The following is a 23,294-nucleotide window of genomic DNA, read 5'->3' on the forward strand; positions in this document are numbered from 1 at the left end:
AAGGTACATACTTTTCACTGTATTTTTACATTGAATAAATGTGACAATAAATGATTCAATTCAATTTAAACATTGTTCAAAGTAAGACCTGACCCATTAAAAAGAAGTTTAAATAGCAAAATTAGCCTTAGCTTAGAAAATAGAATTCTTTGACCCATAAGATATGCATATTTTATACGTTGTAACATCATGATAACTGTAACATGGGCAGGAAGTTCTCTGGTGGTTTTTGACATCAAAGTCTGGGAACCTTTGATCAAGAATGAGCTAAGTTAAAGGTTATCTAGGAAGCCACTGGGAATTTTAACTGCTAATTTCACAATCAACATTCTTTGTTTGCAACTAATGTTGTTGTCTTCCCTACGTTATCTCTAAATTAACTGCTCAGTACACATGACCCTTTACATGTATAATGGGGAAGGAATTGACAATCCATTGTAAACTGTGGTCTAGAATTGACATCATTGTTACCAGGCATTCTAGCTTTGATGCTTAATGTGATCAAGCTGATTGTCGATTGGAGGAATTTGCTCCAGCTGCAAATGAAAGACATCTTTGTAACCCTTGGACCATCTCATGCTCTTCATGTATCTATTCCGTGGCTCATGGAGTTGCACGTGGCCATTAAAAATCCAGCCATTTGCACAGCGGTAAAATCAGTCACTAACCCCATCAAGGAACAAGAGCCTGGAAAGTCCTGTGACAGCCTCCTGGTGGATTGGGAGTATAGAAGAAGAATGTCTGCATGCTGTATGCATGCATTGCTGACACTGTCCAAAAAACTTCTGAAGGTCAAAGCAATTGAAAGAGGCTGCATTTGTGGGTAGTGGCACCACTGCAAAAGTTGCAATTCAATTATTATGAAGAACTAGATTTGGATTTTTAGATTTAGCTTTTATTGTCATGTGTACTCACATACAGAGTACAAGAGTACAATGAAACATATACAACATTCCGAAACATGACCAAGTACAAAATCTCAGTTACAGAAGTAGAAAAATAAAGTGATGGGAAGTGGTGGTCAGTTAGCTCAGCTGGTTAGAGCATAGTGCCAAGAATGCTAAGGTCATGGGTTTAATCCCCATACTGACCAAGTGCATCAGATTCTAGCCACAAGTTGCACACTCTGCATCCTGACTGGAGGCTTGCATAGCAGTCTCTCCTTTTGGGCCAGCACAGTGGTTAGCACTGCTGCCTCATAGCACCAGGGACCTGGGTTTGATTCCACCCTCGGGCGACTGTCTGTGTGGAGTGTGCACATTCTCCCTGTGTCTGTGTGGGTTTCCTCCGGGTGCTCCAGTTTCTTCCCACAGTCCAAAGATGTGCAGGCTAGGTGGATTGGCCATGCTAAATTGCCCATGGTGTTGAGGGATGTGTAGATTAGGTGGGTTATAGGGGGATGGGTCTGGGTGGGAAGCTCTGAGGGTCAGTGTGGACTTGTTGGGCCAAAGGGCCTGTTTCCACACTGTAGGGATTCTATGAGTTCAGCACTACAGTCCTCATAATATAAAAGAGGAAAATAAAGTTAAAAAGTAAAATATTACAGTCCTTTCTTAAGCTGTCAGCCTGCAGGCACTCAGGGATGGGCTTTCCCCAAGAGGTCTCACCATCTCCTGCACTGGGCATGCTTTCCCATGCTGGGCTAGGACACACTTGTATTTGCCAGCTGCCTTCGCCATCAACAGTCACTGCCAACCTCCATCGGGCACACCAGGCTTCGCCACCACTCGCAAGGCATCATCCCCGACCATTGCCTCACTGCTGACTGCCGCTGACACCAATCAGGGATATGTGACATTTTGAAAGGACAGGCAGGAACGAAAGGATGGCAGAGTAGCTTTGTCAGTTCACTGTGCACAACAATGGAGAGTGTGGATAGGTTGGGACCTTTCTCCCTGGAGTGTTGGAGGCTGAGGGGTGACTTTATAGAGGTTTATAGAATCATGAGGGGCATTGATAAGGTGAATAGCCAAGGACTGCCCAGGGTAGGGGAGTCCAAAACTAGAGGGCATAGGTTTAAGGTGAGAGGAGAAAGATTTAAAAGTGACCTCAGGGGCAACTTTTTCACACAGACGGTGGTGCGTATGTGAAGAAGTGGCAGAGGCGGGTACAATTACATTTTTAAGACATTTGGGCAGGTACATGGATAGGAAAGGATTAGAGGGATATGGGCCAAATGCAGGCAAGCGTGACTAGTTTTATTTGGGAAACCCGGTCTGTTTCCATGCTGGATGACTTTATGATTCTGAATCCAGCATTGCTACTACTCCCTCCCAATACAACCCCATACTCTCACCCTCATTGCTGTTTCATCACTAAGCCACACAGTTTAGCCTGACCCATCCTGTCTGAACACTCTCGCTAAGTCACTGGCATGCTTGTCGTCACTGCTTACTGTAGATCTGAATCTTGTCATTGTCAAGCAGGAGAACATCAGATCAGCAATTGGACAATTCCAAACATGAGATTTTATTTACAGCCAGGAAAATGACTAGAGGTTGCAGATGGTTCCCACAATGCAAACTAACTGCTGCCATCATGTGCAATGACTATTTTACACTCTATGATAGTCTGCTGCAATAGGCCTAGGATTATAAAGATATACTGCCATTGGAGGCAATCCAGATACAGTTCAGGAGGTTGATCCCAGGCATAGATGGATTCTCTTATGAGGACAGATGGAGTAGATTGGGATTGTACTCATTGGCGTTGAGAAGAATGAGAGGGGACCTTATTAAAATATGTAAGATTCTTAAGGGGGCTTGACAGACTGGATGTGGAGAGGATATTTCCAATTGTGGGAGGGTCTCAGACGAGATACACATAATCTCAAAATAAGGAAAGACCCACTTAAGACCAAGGTGAGAAGAAATTTCTTCTTTCAGAGGATAGTGAGTCTGCGGAATTTCTCACCTGAAGGGCTGTCAAGACTGTTGTGTTAAATATATTCAAGATTGAGCTTGACAGGTTTAAATGAGTAAGGGAATCAAGTGGTATAGGGAAAAGGGCAGGAAAATGAAGTTGAGGATTACCAAATCAGCCATGATCTCATTGAATGATGGACCAGACTCTGTGGGCTGAATGGACTACTTCTGTTCCTATGTTCCTTATGGTCACAGCTTTCAATATAAAGTGTAAATCAATTCAGCAGCCTCTCCCATTGTTAGCAATGAAGTGTCGAAAAGCAAACTCTGAAATGATGATATAAATGTTTTTGAAGATGAATGATGTCTAGTGGGTAGCCAGATACACGGTGCTAAAAGTTTCCTAGCAAATTTAAAAAGGACTGAAATATTTTCTCCCTCAACCTTTGCTGGATGTTGTAATTTGACTGGGAGGAGGGAAAACACATGTAAGATAAATTCTGAAAATCATATATAAACAATCTTTATTCATCCAAAGAGAGGCGAGCCAGTGAAAGATAACATTGAGTGCTTTCAAGAAGAAGATAAACTTAGCTCTTAGAGATAAAGAGATAAAAGGGTATAGGGGAGAAAATGCTGGAGCTTGCTCGAAGGCCTGAATGGCCTACTCCTGCTCCTATTTTCTGTGTTTCTACGTAACTCCTGCTGTCAACTGCCTATACAACTGAGCAGCTGGATCACAGCAGCAGTTTTTGCATTCGGAACCCACACTCTGATTTGAATTTCATGGGTACAATCTTCAGTGTAAACTTGGGTTCCATCCTCGGTGCTGGGAATGGAAGGGATATTGTTGCAGCACTTTCTTTCTGTGTAGGATGAGTCACTTTTCTGAGTAGGGATCTTTGCAAACGTTTTATTTTTTGCGTTCAATTTAATTTTAAATTTAACTTGTGCCAATGGGCAATGTCCATGGAGGAATAAACAGACACCTCGTTTCGGTATCTGGTGGAACGTTGAATCAACCATTGAAAAAATATCCAGCATAGTGTCGCAACTTATTTCTTCCCCAGATAAGGTCAGCTTTGTCATTGCCAGTGTCTAGGTTTTTCAAGGGTCATGTCTCACCGAGATCTTGACAAGCGAATGCAGAAGAACAATACACTTTTCCAAAGTGCATACAGTAATGTCCCACCTTTAAATACATTCCCAGAAAACCTCATTGATGGTGAAATTATGCATGGCAAACATGTTTTATAATTGGATACAACTGGATAGTTCTAACCGTCTCAAATTTTGATATTTACAAACACCATTTCAGTAAATAAAAGTCATATTCCAACTCTGAAAGACAAATCTCAGCTGTAGGCTGGTTGCAAATTGCTGCTAACGAACATCAGGTTAGTTGGATAGCTGCACTCCCAATGGAAACATTTAAGAAATTTGTTATTTTGTCAGAATTCAGTAAAGTCTAACAGCAAATGTTGTCTTACCCTCGTTCCCCCTGAAGAGGAAATCTTATGTCTCATGATCTGGCCAGCTCACAGAAGGGCCTAGATACTGCAGGGATGCAGAATAGCTCAGTCCCAGAAAGCCAGTTCTCACATGAAGTGATTGTGTCTGGTGGAAAATAAATCTTGACAGAAAGAGTTGATTTTAGACATCCCTCAATGTGAAATAGTTGGATGAAACTATTTACTCGGGTGTTATATCCTGAAACAACGGCAGATAACTGAACATTGACGCAATGTGCGCTGGATGCTGTCCTTGGTTATGCAACTTTGCAAATGGCATGACTTTACTGAAATAATGAGGTACAGACAATCCCCTGGGTTGCGACTGGTCCCCACTCCGGACTCAGTTCGCAAGTCGATTTGTACATGGCATTATTTTACAGTGAAATAATAGGAGGTTTTGAGGAGATTTGAGGAAAAGCTCTTTCACCCAAACACTGGTGGGAGTCTGGATTGGGGGCACTGCCTGGGAGAGGAGTTGAGGCGGGAAATCTCACAACTTTATAAAAGTACTTGGATGAGTGCCATAATAGTCGAAGCTATGGGGCTTGTCCAGAAAAGTGGGACTAGTGTAAGTTGTAGTATACTTTTGGCACTACAGACTTGATGGGCCAAAGGGCCTCTTCTGTACTGAATGAATCTATGATTTTCTATGAATCTATGCATATTGGAACACAATGCAAGACAATGTAAAGCAGCTGTTCATAATTAGAGGAAATGTTTGTACGTCGGGTCTTTAACATTATACTCCTAAACAGTAACATGTTCATAGGTACATGTGTTTGTAAATCAGAGACCCCCTTTGTAGCATTTTGCCAATTTCCTTTTGCTCCCATTAATTACTTGTGAGTAAATCTGACGCAGTTGCCTGGTCTATATGAGGTGGCCCAGAGATGTGATATTTTTATCATCAGAGATCACATTGGCAAACCCAGAAACAACTCAGTGCCATCAGGACTCTTTGTTATGTAAAAACATAGAAGATAGGAGCAGGAGCAGGCCATTCAGCCCTTCAAGCCTGGTCTAACATTCTTCACAATCATGGCTGATCGTCCAACTCAATAGCCTAATCCTGCTTTCTCCCCATAATCTTTGACCCCATTCACCCCAATTGCTATATCTAGTCGCCTCTTGGATATGTACAATATCTAGGCATCAATTAGTTCCTGTGGTAATGAATTCCACAGGCTCACTACTCTTTGGGTGAAGAAATGTCTCCTCATCTCTATACTAAGTGGTCTACCCCAAATCCGCAGACTGTGACCCCTGGTTCTGGACACACCCACCATCGGGAACATCCTCCCTGCATCTACCCTGTCCAGTCCTGTTAGAATTTTATAAGTCTCGAGGAGACTGAACTCTAGCGAAAACAATCCCAACCTAGTCAATCTCTCCTCATACGTCAGTCCTGTCATCCCCGAAGTCAGCCTGGTAAACCTTTGCTGCACTCCCTCAAGACCAAGAGCATCCTGCCCCAGAAAAGGAGATGAAAACTGCACACAGTATTCCAGGTGTGGTCTCACCAAGGCCCTGTATAACTGCAACAACACATCCCAGCTCCTGTACTCGAAACCTCTCACAATGAAGGCCAACACGCCATTTGCCTTCTTTACCGCCTGCTGCACCTGCATGCTTATCTTCAGTGACTGGATTCACAAGGATACCCAGGTCCCGCTGCACACTCCCCTCTCCCAATTTACAGCCATTCAGGTAGTTCTGTGCCTTCTTGTTTTTGCTTCCAAAGTGAATAACCTCACATTTATCCAAATTATACTGCATCTGCCATCGATTTGCCCCTCACCCAACCTGTCCAGATCATGCTGAAGGATCTCTGCATCCTCATCACAGTTCACCCTCCCACCCAACTTAGTATCATTTGCAAACTTGGAGATGTTACAGGTTGCACCCTCATCCAAATCATTAATATATATTGTGAATAGCTGGGGTCCCAGCACTGATCCCTGTGGCACCCCACTAGTTACTGCCTGCCAATTTGAAAAGGACCCATTAATTTCTACTCTTTGTTTCCACTCTGCCAACCAGTTTCCTATCCATCTCAATACATTTGCCCCAATCCCATGCACTTTAACCTTGCACAATAATCTCTTACGCAGGATTTTGTCAAAAGCTTTCTGAAAGTCCAAATATACTACATTGACTGGCTCCTCCTATCAACTCCACTTAGTTACATCTTCACAGAATTCCAACAGTTAGATATGAGCTGCTCGAACCTCAATAAAAGCAGATGTAAAGTTTCAGTTTCTAGATTCTCACTGCTCTTGCTCCCCAGTTATAATCGCTCCCAGTTGTCAGCGGTGCTTTCAGCTGTCTAAGCCTTAAACTCTTTCCAAATCCATCTGCCTATCTATATGTTTCTCCTCATTGAAACATACATTTTTGGCAATTTTAGAATCACAATTAGAATTAGGTTTTATTGTCTTGTGTGCAGAAGTACAGGAATACAGTGAAAAGTGTACTATGTTACCACACATGGTGCCATCTTAGGTACAAAGTACCTAGGTACGAATGTTAGGTCCCAAAATAGATTAGGTACAAAAATACAAAAATAAAGAAAAAAAGCTTAAAAGTTCTTCATTGTATAAATTAGTGAAATGAAGAAATAAATTACAGTCCTTCTGTAGCCAATCTGTCCTCCCAATGTGACACAGTGTCAAATGTTATTTGACACTGGCATATTGCAAAGAGAGAGAGAGACGCTGAGCAGGAGGAGAGTGGGAGCTTTGCTTTTGTGAAACGTCTTGAAAGATTTTTGTACATTGAAGGTGCTATGTCAATGCAAGTTGCTATTCTTGTACACATGTGTTTTGGAAGTTCCTCTAGAGTTGTTAACAGAGTAAAGTGAGCGTATGTGATAAATGGCAGGGTGGTGATGGGGAAGCATGAACTGTGTCATAGAAGGAGACCATTCAGCCCCTTGTGTTGATGATAGCTCTTTGATAAACCAATCTAATTAGTACCCTTCCCCTGCTCTGTCCCATACCCTTACAGAGCTCCGCTCTACAACCTGATAGAAATCATGATGGATGGAATTAGAACTGGATAGTCAGTTTTATAATCAAACATGACATCTGTTTCCCCTCTGACTGTGAAAATTAGTTGGCATAGCCCAAGAGCTGTTTTCAGAACTGGCAGCTAAGGAGAAAAAAACATAACAATCACCTCCTCCACACCTAACAGCCTTCCAAAGCCAGAATGTTTTTTGTTACTTGTGTTGAATGTTTCATGCAGATCAACTGGTAAAATATGAATAACATAAAAAGATGGAAATAAAATTATTTTTAAGGTATGTGTAGACAATTATGCTCTTTGAATGGAATATTAAACATTTCAGAAAAACAGAAATTTCCAAAAACTCTCATCAGATCACACAACATCTGTGGAGAGTGAGACAGCATGAAGGCCCATTCACCAAACATCATTGACCGTTTGTCATAATTGGCAAAGGTGAGAGAAGTGAGATCTTTCAAATAGAGAGGCTGGAAAAGGAGGGACGGGCAGAAAGAGCAAACCAGGAGATCTGTGACAGTAGAAACTAAATGATGAAGGTGCACTGGTCCTAAGCAAAGGTGCTGGTATAAGTAAAGATGCAATAGGTAAGTGATGCAAAGTTACTAAAAGTGGTCGCTGTCCATAAAGAAAAAGATGGGAGGGTTCAGTACAGTGGTCACGGTCTTAAATAGAGTCAGGGAGAATCATACATCACAGAAACAGAACCTTCCGTCCAAACAGTCCATGCCAACCATAATCCCAAACCAAACTAGTTCCACCTGCCCGTGCTCGGCCCATTTCCCTCCAAACCTTTCCTAGTCATGAACTTAACCAAATGTCTTTTAAACCTCCATAACTGTACTCACATCCATCACTTTTTCTGGCAGTTCATTCATTCCAGATATGAACCACTTTTGGTGTAAAAAAGTTGCTCCTCATGTCTTTTTAAAATCTTTCTCCTCTCACCTTAGAAATATGCCCCCTAGTCTTGAAATCCTGCCCCCAGCCCCGGGGAAAAGACACCTACCATTCATCTTATCCATACCCTTCATGATTTAATAAACTTCTATAAGATCACCCCACCAACGTCCTACACTCCAGTGAAAAAAGTCCCAGCCCATTCAGCCTCTCCTTATAACCCAAGCCCACCATTCTTGACAATATTCTGGTAAGTCTTTTCTGAGCCCTCTCCAGCTTAATAATATCCTTCCTATAAGAGGGCAACCAGAACTGGACAAATTACTCCAGAAGAGGCCTTATCAACGTCCTAAGCAACCTCAACATGACGACCCAACTCAAAGGACTGAGTAAATTGTTGGACACAGTTTTGGATCCAAAAATTCAGAATCGAGAGGTAAGATGTTGAGAAGAAATGCCTTCACCCAGAGAGTGATGAGTCTGTGGAATTCTCTGCCACAGAAAGCAGTTGAGCCTGAAGCATTGAATGTTTTCAAGAAGGAGCTAGATGCTGTTGTAGGGGTAAAGGGATCAAAGGATACTGAGAGAAAGCAGGATTAGGGTGCTGAGTTGGATGATCAACCATCTTGAATGGTTGAGCAGGCTTGAAGGTCTGAAAGGCCTACTCCTGCCACTATTTTGTATGTTTCTAAGTCTATGCTCCTCAAACTCACATTAACCATCATTAAACCAATGTAGGCAACTAAAGACAAACAGGCATTTCTACCGGATGGGGAACTGTGACAAATTATGTCTTTTGTCCACAATACTCAAGTTCAGTATGACCAAAAAGCTACCCTTTAAATACAAAAAAATTCCTGGATGAATAACTGTTTATTGTACTTGCACTTCAAAACAGAAATTAAAATAATATAATGCACACTGTTCCTTTAACCTCTTCTCATGATGATGATCTCATTCCTGCTCCCTGCCAGCAGATGTGTCATAGTTTCACTGTGTATACATATCCTGGACTCTGCAACTGCACATGGCTTTCTGCTTCCCTTTCCCCTGTTTGTTCCACATAAGTGCCCTTTTTTTTGCTTGGCTTATTCATGCTGCGTGTTACTTTCAACATGTGCAATCTCGATATAAACAGCAAACTGATCTTCTTATTCAGCCACACTTCTCACTCTGATAACTATCAAGTTGGTGCTGTTGAAGTGACTCCAGTGTTTCCATGGGCTGGCTTCATAATATTCACAGTGCCACATGGGTCTCCAAAACTTCTCGTCTACTGTACAGTCCTGAAATGGTTTTTAGTAACATTACAGGCAGTCCCCATGTTGTGGACAGGCTCCATTCTTGAAACTGTTCACAAGTTGATATGTACACAAATCAGAACACAATGCAGAACAATATAAAGGAGCCATTCATAAGGATAGGAAATGTGCATAAGTTGAATCTGTAAAATTATGTCCCAATATGGAATCACATTTGTAAGTTGGACGTTTGTAAATTGGTGTGTGCCTTAAAAGTTTCCATGCAACAACAAAGGAACTGCATTCATATGGCAGCTTTAATGAAGTAATGCACTTCACTGCAGCATTACCAGACAAAGTTTGACATTGACGAGATTTAGGACAGGTGACCAAAAAGCTTAGTCAAGGAGGCAGGTTTTGAGAAACGTCTTAAAGACTGAGAGAGATCGGTAAGATGGTGCAGAGGATTAGGGAAAGTACTTCAGAATTTACTGCCTAAATGGTATAAACAACATAATTAATTAAAATATGTGACACCATGACAAATTTGCACCCTATTATCATATGCTTTCCAACCTTATATTTTTACTGTCAGGGCCATTCTCTTCCATAAAAGTGCATTCAATACTTTTTCTTTAATTTTAGGCCCTGATTTCTGGAACTCCCACACTTCTGGAACAAAACCACCTTGTTTCTCTATAGCTGATGTTTCGGGTCGGGACCCAAAACATCAGCTTTCCTGCTCCTCTGATGCTGCCTGGCCTGCTGTGTTCATCCAGCTCCACACTGTGTCATCTCTGACTCCAGCATCGGCAGTTCTTACTATCTCCCACCTTGTTTCTCTACCTTGATTTCCTCCTCTGTGACATTTCTAAAAACCTACCTGTTTGACCCAGCTTTTGTTCATCACTTTATGGTGGCACAGTGCTGTATTTTGGTTATAATAAAAAAAGACATGCATTTATATGGCACCAGTCATGATCACTGGAGGCATACAGCTTTGCAGCCGGTGAAGTACAATTGAAGTGTAGACGATGTTGCAATGCAAGTGGAGCTGAGTCCACAAAAAGATCAGCCATGATCTTATTGAATGGTGGAGCAGGCTTGATGGGCCAAATGGCCTACTCCTGCTCCTATTTCTTATGTCCTTATGTTCTAAACAGCAGCCAATTTGCACGACATCTTCGACCTCTCCCTTCTACAAGCCGAAGTCCCTACCTGCTTCACAAAGACCACCATCATCCCCATACCTAAGAAATCACACACAATGTGCCTTCATGATCTTCGCCCAGTGGCACTGACCTCAATAATCATGACATGCTTCAAGAGGCCAGTCATGGCCCACATCAACTCCAGTCTCCCATCCTGCTTCAATTCCCTACAATTTACCTACCGACAGAACAGGTCCACAAAGGATGCTATATCCCTAGCCCTGCACCCATCCCTGGAACATCTGGACAACAAAGACACCTACATCATACTTCTGCTAGTTGACTACAGCTCCACCTTCAACACCATTATCCCCTCCAGACTGATCTCAAAACTGTGTGACTTTGGTCTTGGCTGATCCCTCTGCAACTGGATCCTTAGCTTTCTGACCCATAGGCCGCAATCAGTGAGGATAGGTAACTGCACGTCCTCCACAATAACACTCAACACTGGAGACCCCCCAAGGATGTGTCCTCAGCCCCCTACTATACTCCCTGTATACCTACGACTGTGTTACCAAATTCCAAATGAATGCCATCTACAAGTTCACTGATGACACCACCGTAGTGGGACGGATAGCTGACAATGATGGGTTAATCGTGGAGATAGGGGGCTTGTTGACTTGATGCAGTGAAAACAATCTGTCTGTCAATGTCAGCAAAACTAAACAACCGATCATTGATTTCAGAAAGGAGGAGAACACACCCCCCTCCACATCAACGGAACCCTGCCACATCTAAATGTCCAATTAGATGGTTAGAAACACAACATCAAAGTTATTCTTTGTTTAAAACTCTGCTCCAAGAGCTCCAATTCCTAACAGAATTCATTGGTAGAGAAAGGCTGGATAATTTGGGACTTTTTTCACTGGAGCGTAGGAAGTTGAGAGGTGATCTTATAGAAGTTTATAAAATAATGAAGAGTATGTATAGAATTAATGGCAATTGTCTTTTCCCTAGGACGGGAGATTTCAAGATTAGAGGGCACATTTTGAAGGTGAGAGGAGAGAGATTTAAAAAAGACATTGAGGGACAAATTTTTTACACAGAGGGTGGTTTGCGTGTGGAATGAACTTCCTGAGGAAGTGGTGGATGTGGGTACAGTTACAACGTTTAAAAGACATTTAGATAATTACATGAATAGGAAAGGTTTTGGAGGGATAGAGGCCAGGAGCAGGCAGGTGGGATTAGTTTAGTTTGGGATTATGTTTGGCACGGACTAGTTGGACCGAAGGGTCTGTTTCCATGCTATGTGATTCTGTGACTCTATGACTCTTTGAGTGTACTAATTGAGACTAAGATGATTAACTGTACAGATTCTTTCTATGGGTTCTACAGTAAATGCTAGGAGGAGAAATTTATCGTGGAATCCATGAAAATACTCGTTCATATGAATCCTTGACCATTAAATTTTCATCCCTGTTCATTCAGCTGTCGATTGCCACCATCAAACCTTGTTGCTATAAAGAGATATGATGAACCTGGACACCTGTTCAGTTCATTTTATCGAATTCGGTTTTTCTCAATATTATTGTTTTACACTGAGTAATGCTGTGCACCTCCACCATTTCAAGGTCTTGCAGTTTCAGCTGTGTGTATGTTATTTCATCTTCTTCAAACCGTTGGTCTCAATATCTCCGCCTCCAGATTGTAATCCCCCAGTGAACCTATGTTAGGGCTGGTTTTGGATGTACCACAATCCTGAGCTGATCCACAGGGTACCCTAGAAAATTGAATTCAATGGGAATGATCTATCTATTGGGTAATGTACCTGGTTCAAGGTACTGACATAAAGCATTTCATCCCCATTTCTTCAACGTTTTAAAAAAAATCTATTAATGGAAATACAGGACTTAACTGGAATAAAATCAAAGTCATAACTTTTTAACTTGACTTAGAGAAGATAACTTGAGTAGAATAATTCCAACATAGGAAAATATATGGATTCCATAAGGAACGAGAGCTGGATGGTTGCATTCAACTTTGAGCTGTTAGTATGTGGAAATAATGAAGTGATAGCATGCACTTAGTTTAAATTAGGTATACACATTTTGTTATTCCTAGGTCACTGTTTCTACACATTAGCCATGGTCAGTTAGAACATTTGCATCCTTCAGTACTTTATTGAGGTTTGCATCAGCCAAGGATGAATTGGAAACAGTTTCTCTGCTTCAGGTCTATAAGATGGTGAATGACTGTTAATCCAGAGACCCATGTAATGTTCTGGGGACCCAGTTTCGAAGCCCATCATGGCAGATGGTGGAATGTGAATTCAATAAAAATCTGGAATCAAGAGTCTGACGATGACCATGAATCCATTGTCGATTGTTGGAAAAAGCCATCTGGTTCACTAATGTTCTTTAGGGAAAGAAACTGTCATACTTACCTGGTCTGTGACTCCAGACCCACAGCAATGTGATTGACTCCTAACTGTCCTCTGGGCAATTAGGAATGGACAATAAATGCTGCCTAGCCAGCGATGCCCTCATCCTGTGAATGAATTAAAACAAATCCAGCCTTGCTGACCCATTACCAAGCAACAGGATTTTGCTTAAACAGGCTAAACAGTTTCAATAGTATGTTTAATTGGAGACAATGCAATGCCTATTTGTAAAATAGAAAAATCTTTTGTGGGGAAACATTGTCAGTGTGAGCACTGTGGCTGTTACAAATTGTGATGAACTTGAACACCTGTTGGGATTCTTTTATTGAATTCTGTTCTTGTCAATATTGTCATTTAACACTGAATTATACTGTGCACTCTTTGGGAGCTTGTCAACTTTGAAATATTGATCTTTTGGCTAGTGCAATTACTGATGAGGCCCCAAAGAACAAATAAAGAATAATGAAAATCCAGCTCTGAATATAGTGTTGTAATCTTTGCAGTGGTCAGATTGCATCAGAAACTGAGATTGCAATGATTATAGTTTTAAATCACTCCCTGGCAACTTTTGATTTTTAAGAGTGTGTACTTTGGAATTTGTCGAAGCGATTTTACTGCTTTCTTTTAAACTAGCAGCAAATTTGTTAAGTGAAGTTGGTGGATAAGATTACTCCAATGGCGTCTATGGTATGTGTGAGTCCCAGAGCAGGTGGCAAACTCAGTGAGTTTGGAAACGTGGAGAACAGGCTGATCCTAGCAGCAGACATTACCATTAATTAGCTCCTCCATAGTCCTTAATTATTCACATTTTAAGAAAGTATTCTGAACTGACTTCCTTGGATTCAAAGCATCATCTGTCATAGTTTTGCCAATTTACTTAATCTATCCACATCCCTTTATAATTTCCTGCTCCTAACCACAGAACTTACTCTGTTGCCTAATTTAGTTTCCTTTCCAAATTTGGAATGCTGTATGCAATCCTCTGTTTCTTTATTCAATTCATTGATAGACAGGGTGAAACGATGAGGCTTCCGTGCAGATCCCTGCTGAATATCACCATGCTTTGCCTGGTTTGGAGGGTATTAGCTATGAGGAGAGACTGGACAAACTTGGTTTGTTTTCATTTGAACATCAGAGGCTGAGGGGTGACCTGATAGAGGTTTCCACAATTATGAGAGTCATGGATATTGCTATGCTGTATTGTTCTTTGGTTTTTTTTTCCTCAAAGTGCAACTGTTCTTGACCTTCTACATACCAAACAACTTCCTGTTGGTAGAAATTGCTGAGATAGATAGTTTTCCTTCAGATTCTACCAAAGAGCAATATTTTCATCAGCCACCATCCACTTAGGCTCACGAATTTTTTAAAAAAGTTTTTCCTCAGGATGACTGTCACTGGCTAGGCCGATATTTATTACCTACTCCTAATTACCCAGAGGGCAGTTTAGAGTCAACCCCATTACTGTGGATATGGAGTCACATGTAGGCCAGACTAGGTTCTTTTTTCCCTTTATTCATTCACAGGTTGAGGGCATCGCTGGGTAGGCCAACATCTATTGCCCATCCCTAATTGTCCAGGAGGCAGTTAAGAGTCAACCACATTGCTGTGGGCCTGGAGTCACATGTAGGCCAGACCAGGTAAGGATGGCAGTTTCCTTCCCTAAAGGACATTATTGAACCAGATTCAGAGATAGTAGGAACTGCCGATGCTGGAGAATCTGAGATAACAAGGTGTAGAGCTGGATGAATGCAGCAGGCCAAGCAGCATCAGAGGAGCAGGAAAGCTGACGTTTTGGGCCTAGACCGTTCTTCAGAAATGCCATTTCTGAAGAAGGGCCCAGACCCAAAACGTCAGCTTTCCTGCTCCTCTGATGCTGCTTGGCCTGCTGCATTCATCCAGCTCTACACCTTGTTATCTTAGTGAACCAGATGGTTTTTGTTCCTGACAATTCATGGTCATCACTAGATTCTTAATTCCAGATATACATTGAATTCAAATTCCACCATCTGCCATGGCGGGATTTGAATCCGGTTCCCCAGAATATTAACAGTCCAGCAATAACACCACTGTGTCATCACCTCTCCCTGATGTAAGCTAAGGATGGTAGATTTCCTTCCTTAAAAAAAATTAGTGAACCAGAAGGCTTTTTAATCACAATTAACAGTGATTACATAAGCACCGTTAAGCTAAATTTTTAATTCTAAATTTGTATTGATTCAAAGATTTACAACAATGTTGCCAGGGTTGATGGGTTTGAGCTATAGTGAGAGGCTGAATAGCCTGGGGCTATTTTCTCTGGAGCGTCAGAGGCGGCAGAGTGGGGGTGATCTTATAGAGGTTTACAAATTATGAGGGGCATGGATAGCATGAATAGCCATGGATTTTTTGCCAGGATAGGGGAGTTCAAACTAGAGGGCATAGGATTAAGGTGATGGGGAAAAGATTTAAAAGGGGCCTAAGGGGTAACTTTTTCAAGCAGAGCATGGTGTAAGGAATGAGCTGCCAGAGGAAATGGTGGAGGCTGGTACAATGACAACATGTAGAAGATATCTGGATGGGTAAATGAATAGGAAGGGTTTAAAGGAAATGGGCGAAATGTTGGCAAATGGGACTAGATTAATTTAGGATATCTGGTTGGCATGGACGAGTTTCCGAAGGGTCTATTTCCTTGCTGTATATCTTTATGACTCTATGACACTAAAATACTTACCATCTGCCATGGTGGGATTGAGAAACCATATCCGTAGAATTTTAACCTAGAGTTACGATTACTAGTCCAGTAACATCAATATTAAGCCACTGCCTCCCTCAGTTAATATATTTCTGAAACAAAACACATCATAGAAACATGTTGTATTGATGTCTGCAGATGAATTTCAAGTATTTACATTTGAAAATGGCACAATGAATATGAAGAATGGGATAACTGAATACTTTGGAAATTTTTCAGTTAATCAGGTAGAGCCAGCATGGATTCTTGCTAGGTAGGTCATGACTGACAAGCCTCACTGATTTTTTTGTAGAGGTGACTAAGGGATTGAGGGAGAATTACCGGGAAATTAGTCAAGTGACACGTGACAGAAAGTCAGTAGAAGTAATGGGTAGAAACTCAAATTAGCAGGATGCGAGAAGTGGTGTCTGTGGATCTGTGTTAGTGCCTCAATTATTCACGTTATTTATGAATGACTTGGATAATGGCACAGAAAGCCAATATCCAAATTTGCTAATGACACAAATTTAGGTGGTACTGTAGACAGTGTAGATGATAGCAAAGAATTTCAAAGGGATGTTGATAGAATAAGTGAATGTTCATTGTGGCAAATGGAGTTCAATGTAAGCAAATATGAGGCTATCCATTCTGGACCGAGAGGATTAATCAGGGAACTTTCCAAATGTTATGAAGTTAAATACAGTGGATGTCCAAAGGGACTTGGGAGATCAGGTGCATAGATCTTTAAAATGTCACAATCTGGTGAAGAAAATAATTAAGAAAGCTAATGGAATGCTGGCCTTTATGTCAAGAGAACTGGAGCACAAGGACACAGAAGTTATGCTGCAGTTATAATAAACCCTGGGAGCATTGTGAGCAGATTAAGGCACCACATCATAGGAAGGATATATTGGTGTGGGAGGGAGTACAATGTAGGTTTACAAGAATGATACCCGGACTTCAGGGTTGAGTTAAGAGAAGAGATTATACAAATTATGCCTGTCTTCTTTAGAATTTAGAAGGTGAAGGGAAGATGTGATCAAAGTGTTCAAGGAATTAACCGGAAAAGACAGGATGGATAAATATAAACTATTTCCACTGGTTTGGGATTCTAGAACTCGGGACGTAGTCTGAGAATTAGGGCCAGAATGTTAGGTGAGATGTTAGGAAGCATTTCTACACATGAAGGGTATAAGGGTTTGGAACTCTCTTCCATACGTGGCAGTGGATGCCAGATCAGTTGTTAATTTTAAGACTGAGATAGATCATTTTTTGTTCAGTGAAGATAAAGAATATAGACTAAAGTGAGGTATGTGGAGTTTGGCCAGAGATCAGCCATGATCTCCTTGAATAGTCATACAGGCTAGAGGGGATGAATGACCTATTCCTGTTCCTATGTCTCTATGTTCCTACATTTACAGTTGGAGGATTGGGGAAGATTTTTTTATATTCACTCATGGGATATGGGCATCAATGGTTGGGCCAGTATATATTGCCCGTCCCTATTTGCCCTTCAGGTAGGCTGCCTCTTAGAACCACTGAAATCCATGTGCTGTAGGTTGACCCATAATGTTAGGGAGTTAATTCCAGGATTTTGACACAGCGACAGAACTATTAATTCCCGAGTCAGGATGGTGAGTGACTTCGAGGGAACATGGAGGTGGTGATGTTCCCATGTATCTGCTGCCTTTGTCCTTCTAGATGGAAGTGGTCACGGATTTGGGAAGGTGTTGCCTCAGGAGCTTTGATGAATTTCTGCAGTGCATCTTGTAGACATTACACACTGCTGCTCCTGTGTGTCAATGGTGGAGGGAGTGGATACTTGTGGATATGGTGCCAATCAAGTGAGCTGCTTTGTCCTGGATGGTGTCAAGCTTCTTGAGGGCTGTTAGAGCTGCACTCATCCAGGCAAGTGGGGAGTATTCCATCACACTCCTGACTTGTGTCTTGTAGGTGATGGACAGGCTTTGGGGAGTCAGGAAGTGAGTTACTCAAGAAGAGAGAGGGTCTGATGGATTCTATGTGCCCAGCCGGAAGCTCCTTTTGAGCATTGGTAAGTAACCATGCTGCATTCCAATGCTTTGACGTGTCAGGACTTTGGAAGATTTGAATGAAGCAAGATTTTCAATTGTAATTTTCCTTTTTGTGCCGTTCTATTGCAAAGAAAAAAATCTTCATACTGAAGCATAATCTAACCTTCCATTACATTTGCGGCTCTTCAGCAAAATGCAAGGTCGCTGATTGGACCTCTAGCATTGAGAGTCCACCAACCCCTGCTTACTTGGACAGAGACCCTGTCTACATGTCAATTAAGGGACAGGTCCTGTGAAAATCCCAAATACTCTTCCCCCTGATGGGAACATTCAGGACTTGGAAACAATCCAGACTTCTGTGTCTGACACACAAATGGAAAAATCCAGCCCAGGGTGTCTAAATGTGGTAAGGTAGCAAATGATTCTATAGGTACGGATACCTAAATCTCTAAAAGCAGCAACGCAGGCTTATAAGGTCTGGCAGCATTTGGGGAGAGCTTCAGAATTGAAGAAGAGTCACTGGATCGCAAACATTAACTCCAGTGCTCTCTCTATAAATGCACTCCAGACCTGCTGAGTTTCTCCATCAATTTCTGTTTTTGTTTGTTTCAGATCTCCAGCAGTTCTTTGTTTTATTATTGTGAAAGGAAGACTGTGCTTACTTACACACAAGAACATGCGTGCTTGCAGTGATAACCCTTGTGAATGTAGTTAAACAAATGGTGAGAAATACCTAATAATGGAATACTTTTTAATGAAAGAATACGTCGGGTATGAGAAATAAAGTGTAAAAGGAAGTACAATTTCAATTTTAATCTTTTAAAAATTGTCTTAATAGAGTCATAAAGTTGTCCAGCACGGAAATAGATCCTTCGATTCAACCCATCCGTGCTGACCAGATATCCTAAATTAATCTAGTCCTATTTGCCAGAATTTGGCCCATACCCCTCTAAAACCATCTTCTTCATCTACCCATCCAGATGCCTTTTAAATATTGTAATTGTACCAGCCTCCACTACTTCCTCTGACAGTTTATTCCATACACGCACCACCTTCTGCGTGAAAAAGTTGTCTTTGAACTGATTGTCTTGCTAGGCCATTTCATAACCACTTTCAGGTAGGGATGGCAGATATCCTTCCCTAAGGAGCATTAGTGAACCAGATGGATGTTTACAACCATCAACAACGTTGTCCTGTTGGCCAAAGCAGCTATTGATGGAGACATCCAGCATCGACTCCCGTGTGCTAGCACAGCCTTTTGGAGTGTTTGAGGACAACAACATCAGATCCAGCAGCAAGATCATGGTTTACAGAGCTGTGGTGGTTCCCACCCTCCTATATGGCTTTGAGATGTGGACTGTCTACAGCAGACACCTCAAGACATTGCAGCAGTACCACCATTGCTGTCTATGCAAGATCCTGTGAAACCTCTGGGAAGAAAGACACACTAACACCAGTGTCCTCGACCAGACCAACATCCCCAGCATCGAGGCATCGACCACACTTTATGGGCTACGATGGGTTGGGCACATCGTCCGAATGACCGACACGAGACTCCCCGAGCAGGTGCTCTACTCCCAGCTCCAAAATGGCAGGTGAGCCCCAGGTGACAGAGGAAGCGCTTCAGTGATACCCTCAAGGCCTCACTGGTGAAGTGCGGCATTCCCACAGACACCTGGGAATCACTGGCCCAAGACCATCCAAAGTGGAGGAGGAGCATCCAGAAAGGTGTCGACCACCTCAAAAAATGGAAGGCAGGCATAAACAGCAAAAGGAGCGCGCTGCCACACCAATGCTCCACCCCACCCCTTCCCCTGACAACCATCTGCCCCAAGCATAACAGAGCCTGCGGTAGCCAGATTGGTCTGTACAGCCACCTGCAGACTCCTGAGAGTGGAAGAGAGTCATTTTCATCTGCCAATAACAACCATATATTTTATTGAATTTGGCATCAACATCTCTATGGCAGCTTTGAGCTCATAACCTCAGAATATTGGCCTGGAGTTACGAATTACTAGTCTAATGACATTACCACTACAGCACTGTGTCCTCCAAGGTATAACTGTACAAATGTAAATATGTAATGTTACATGACAGCTGGGATGGGAATATTTAGATTATTCTATTGGAACATCACACTTCAATCACTGAGTGATTTATCCTTCCCACAATCCCAATCCTCACTGTCACCCCACCACAATTTCTCTTCTGAATCTTAATTTCTGGCCTGTGTCTCTCCTGGTACACCAATGCTACTCCCTGCAAAGACATGATAAAGTCATTAATTCCCTGTTTATGAGCCACAAGTCTTTACAACATCCTTATGTCAGTGTATCAGCAGAGTAAGATCTTATAATGAAAGGAAGATTTATGTTTATAGAGAACTTTTCACAACCTCAGAACCTCCCAAAGTGTTTGACGGCCAATGAAGTATGTCTGAAGCACAGACACGGTTGCAATGTGTTGCAATTGGTTTGTTAATATAAAACATAATGGAAGTAGGTAAAATTGAGATAGCTGATTAGTTAGGTATTATTAAAAGAGTCTTATCAAAAGATCAAATGGCCTACTCCTGTTCCAGTTCGTTGTGTTTATTATGGTCTTATGGGTTGTAAGTTGTGAGTTATGATGGGGTTTCTTCCTTCAAACTACCTTTATTCTTCAGCTTTTGATTTTTTATATTTGTACATACTTGCACATTTTCGACATTCCATTTCTGTTTTCCAACATTTATAATCTTATAGAGCTTTCATTCCTGGCAAACCAGGTGCTTTGTGGTTTTCACTCAAATTTGTCTGTCAGCGCTCTCCATTCGGATGCTGATACTTTAAAGTTCTTCAAACTCAGGGAGGTCTGACTGTATCGCTGTTCTCTTCAGCTTTGAGACAATACTTCAGTCCAAAATGGAAAGTTGAATTTCCTCTTGCGGTCAATATTCACCACTTTGTTTAGCAAATGCTGCCAGGTGCTTTCAACGCTGTTAGTTGTCCAACCACATAGTGTTCAGTATAATCACCCACCATCCTGAGATTTCACAAAGGAACTGGATGTGCAAGATGAGAAAGTAACAGGAGCATTGCATCAATTTTGATCACTTCTACGAATCATAGAATCTCTACAGTGCATAAAGAGGCCATTCGGCCCATCACGTCTGAGTTGACCCTCTGAAGGGGATCCCATCCAGAGCCAGGACACCCCCCAGTCCCTATAAGCCCGCATTTCCCATGGCTAACCCACCTACCCTGTACACTATGGGGCTATTTAGCATAGCCAATCCATCTAACCTTCACATCTTTGGACTGTTGGAGGAAACTAGAGCACCCAGAGGAAACTTCCAAACACTGGAAGAATGTGCAAACTCCCTACATACAGTCGCCTGAGGCTGGAATCAAACCCGGGCCCCTGGTGCTGTGAGGCAGGAATGCTAAACTCTGAGCCACCATATTACCCAAATGATATCCTGTTTTCCCATGCTTAAGAACATAGTATACATATTGTTGTAAATGGCACCTGAAGAAGCAGGTGCTAAACATTATGGTCCTTGAAAGAAACACATTAGTTGCCAATTTTAATATGTTCATTGGAAACATTAGAGCTATGATTCATTAATTGTTAAGAAGGCCCATTTTAGCTCCTCTGATGCATCAGTTTCCATAGAAACAGAACTCCCTAAATTTGGTCCCAGGTTTGGTGCATTACATGTGCTGCCATCAAATTCAGGAGCTAATGAATTCTCCCCTGACAGCAAGCTGGTGACTTTGGTTGTAAAGTGCATTGTCAAAGAATCACAGAAATGTTATGGTGCAGAAGAATGCCATTCTGCCCGTTGTATCTGTACTGGTTCTCTGAGCATTTTAACTTAGAACCAATCTCTTCCCTTTTCCCCTAAACTCTCCACGTCATTTCTATTTAAACGATCAGCCTCAACTGAATCTTTCTCCTTCACATTTCCAGGCAGTGCATTCCATACTCTAACTACGCGCTGTGTGAAAAAGCTTTCTCTCACCTCACATTTTCCTTTTGCAAAATGCTCTCAAACAGTACTCTCTGGTTCTTAGATAACACAGTGTGGAGCTGGAGGAACACAGCAGGCCAGGCAGCATCAGAGGAGAAGGAAAGTTGACATTTTGGTTTGGGACCCTTCTTCAGAAATCAGAAACGTCAACTTTCCTGCTCCTCTGATGCTGCCTGGCGTATTGTGTTCCTCCAGTTCTACACTGTGTTATCTCTGACTCCAGCATCAGCAGTTCTTACTATCCCCTCTGGTTCTTAATTTGCTTTTTTATTAGTGGGAACTATACACTGTTCCCTGTCCAGAACCCCTCATGATTTTGAAATCTTTTATCTACCAAATCTCCACTTAGTCTCCTTCTTTCCAAGGTAAATAGTCCCACCTTCTCCAATCTATCCTCATGTCTGAAGTTTCTCATCTCTGGAACCATTCTTGTAAACCTCTTTTGCACCATCTCCAATACATTTGTACCTTTCCTGCAGTGTGGTGCCTAGAACTGTATACAAAACCCCAGCTAGAGTCTAACCAGTGTCTTATATGAGTTCAACATAACCTCCCTGCTCTTGTTCTCTATGTCACTATTTATATAAACTGGAATACTGTATGCTTCATTAAGTTTATCTGTCCTGCCACATTTAATGATTTATGTACATATAGACACAAGTCTTTCTGTTTCTGCACAGCCTTTAGAATAGTACCCTTTGTTTTATGCAGTCTCTCCAACTTCGCTATACCTCAGATTTCTCCACATTGAGCTTCATCTGCCACCTCACAAACCACACTACAAACTGGTCAAGTTGTATGAAGTTCTATGCCTACTAGTCTGGACATCATCTGACATAAGATATGGTCCTATCTGCTCTTGTGTTACTAATATGAACAAAAAATCTATTGTTACATTATCTTTCTTCACATCATCCTTTTTGCATAAATGTCAGCATGACCCCGACTGACTCACATGACTTTAATTTAGAAAACAGCATTATTGAAGATAAGGTCTCCATTCTTATATACATAAGGAAAGCTCTCATTACTTGCCATGCCTATATGTTGAAAGATCTCAGTAGCTATCGCAACTCATTCAGTTATACCCTTTGGCTACACTCCAAAGAACAACTAACATTTTTTGTTCTGTCTCTTTATCTGTTGCAAAACAACGACAGATTAATTCTTCCCTTATATCTCACAGCTCTGTTAAAATTGGTATCGTAGTCAGAAGTTAGAATGTAACCCTTCTCTTCATAAATGTAAGGAAAGAGAACAATGGATTCACATTAATATTCTTGCATAAAACCTGCAGGCAAATATGAGGTAAGAATGTCACGAGAATGAGAGAACAACCACAACAACAGAGAATCTGAAATCAAGACAGAACATTCTGGCAAGTCATCAGCACTTGAAAGAG

The 23,294-nt window shown here is 41.7% G+C and overlaps 1 non-coding gene across 1 annotated transcript; it reads left to right on the plus strand.

Moving 5' to 3' along the window:
• The first annotated feature begins 1,019 nt into the window (after positions 1-1,019).
• Positions 1,020-1,093, plus strand: trnal-aag. The gene has a single exon. It is a non-coding gene; the product is annotated as a tRNA-Leu (tRNA).
• Positions 1,094-23,294: the final 22,201 nt, after the last annotated feature.

The sequence above is a fragment of the Rhincodon typus genome, chromosome 13 (assembly GCF_021869965.1).
Source record: "Rhincodon typus isolate 14 chromosome 13, sRhiTyp1.1, whole genome shotgun sequence".
In the NCBI taxonomy this organism is placed as follows: domain Eukaryota; kingdom Metazoa; phylum Chordata; class Chondrichthyes; order Orectolobiformes; family Rhincodontidae; genus Rhincodon; species Rhincodon typus.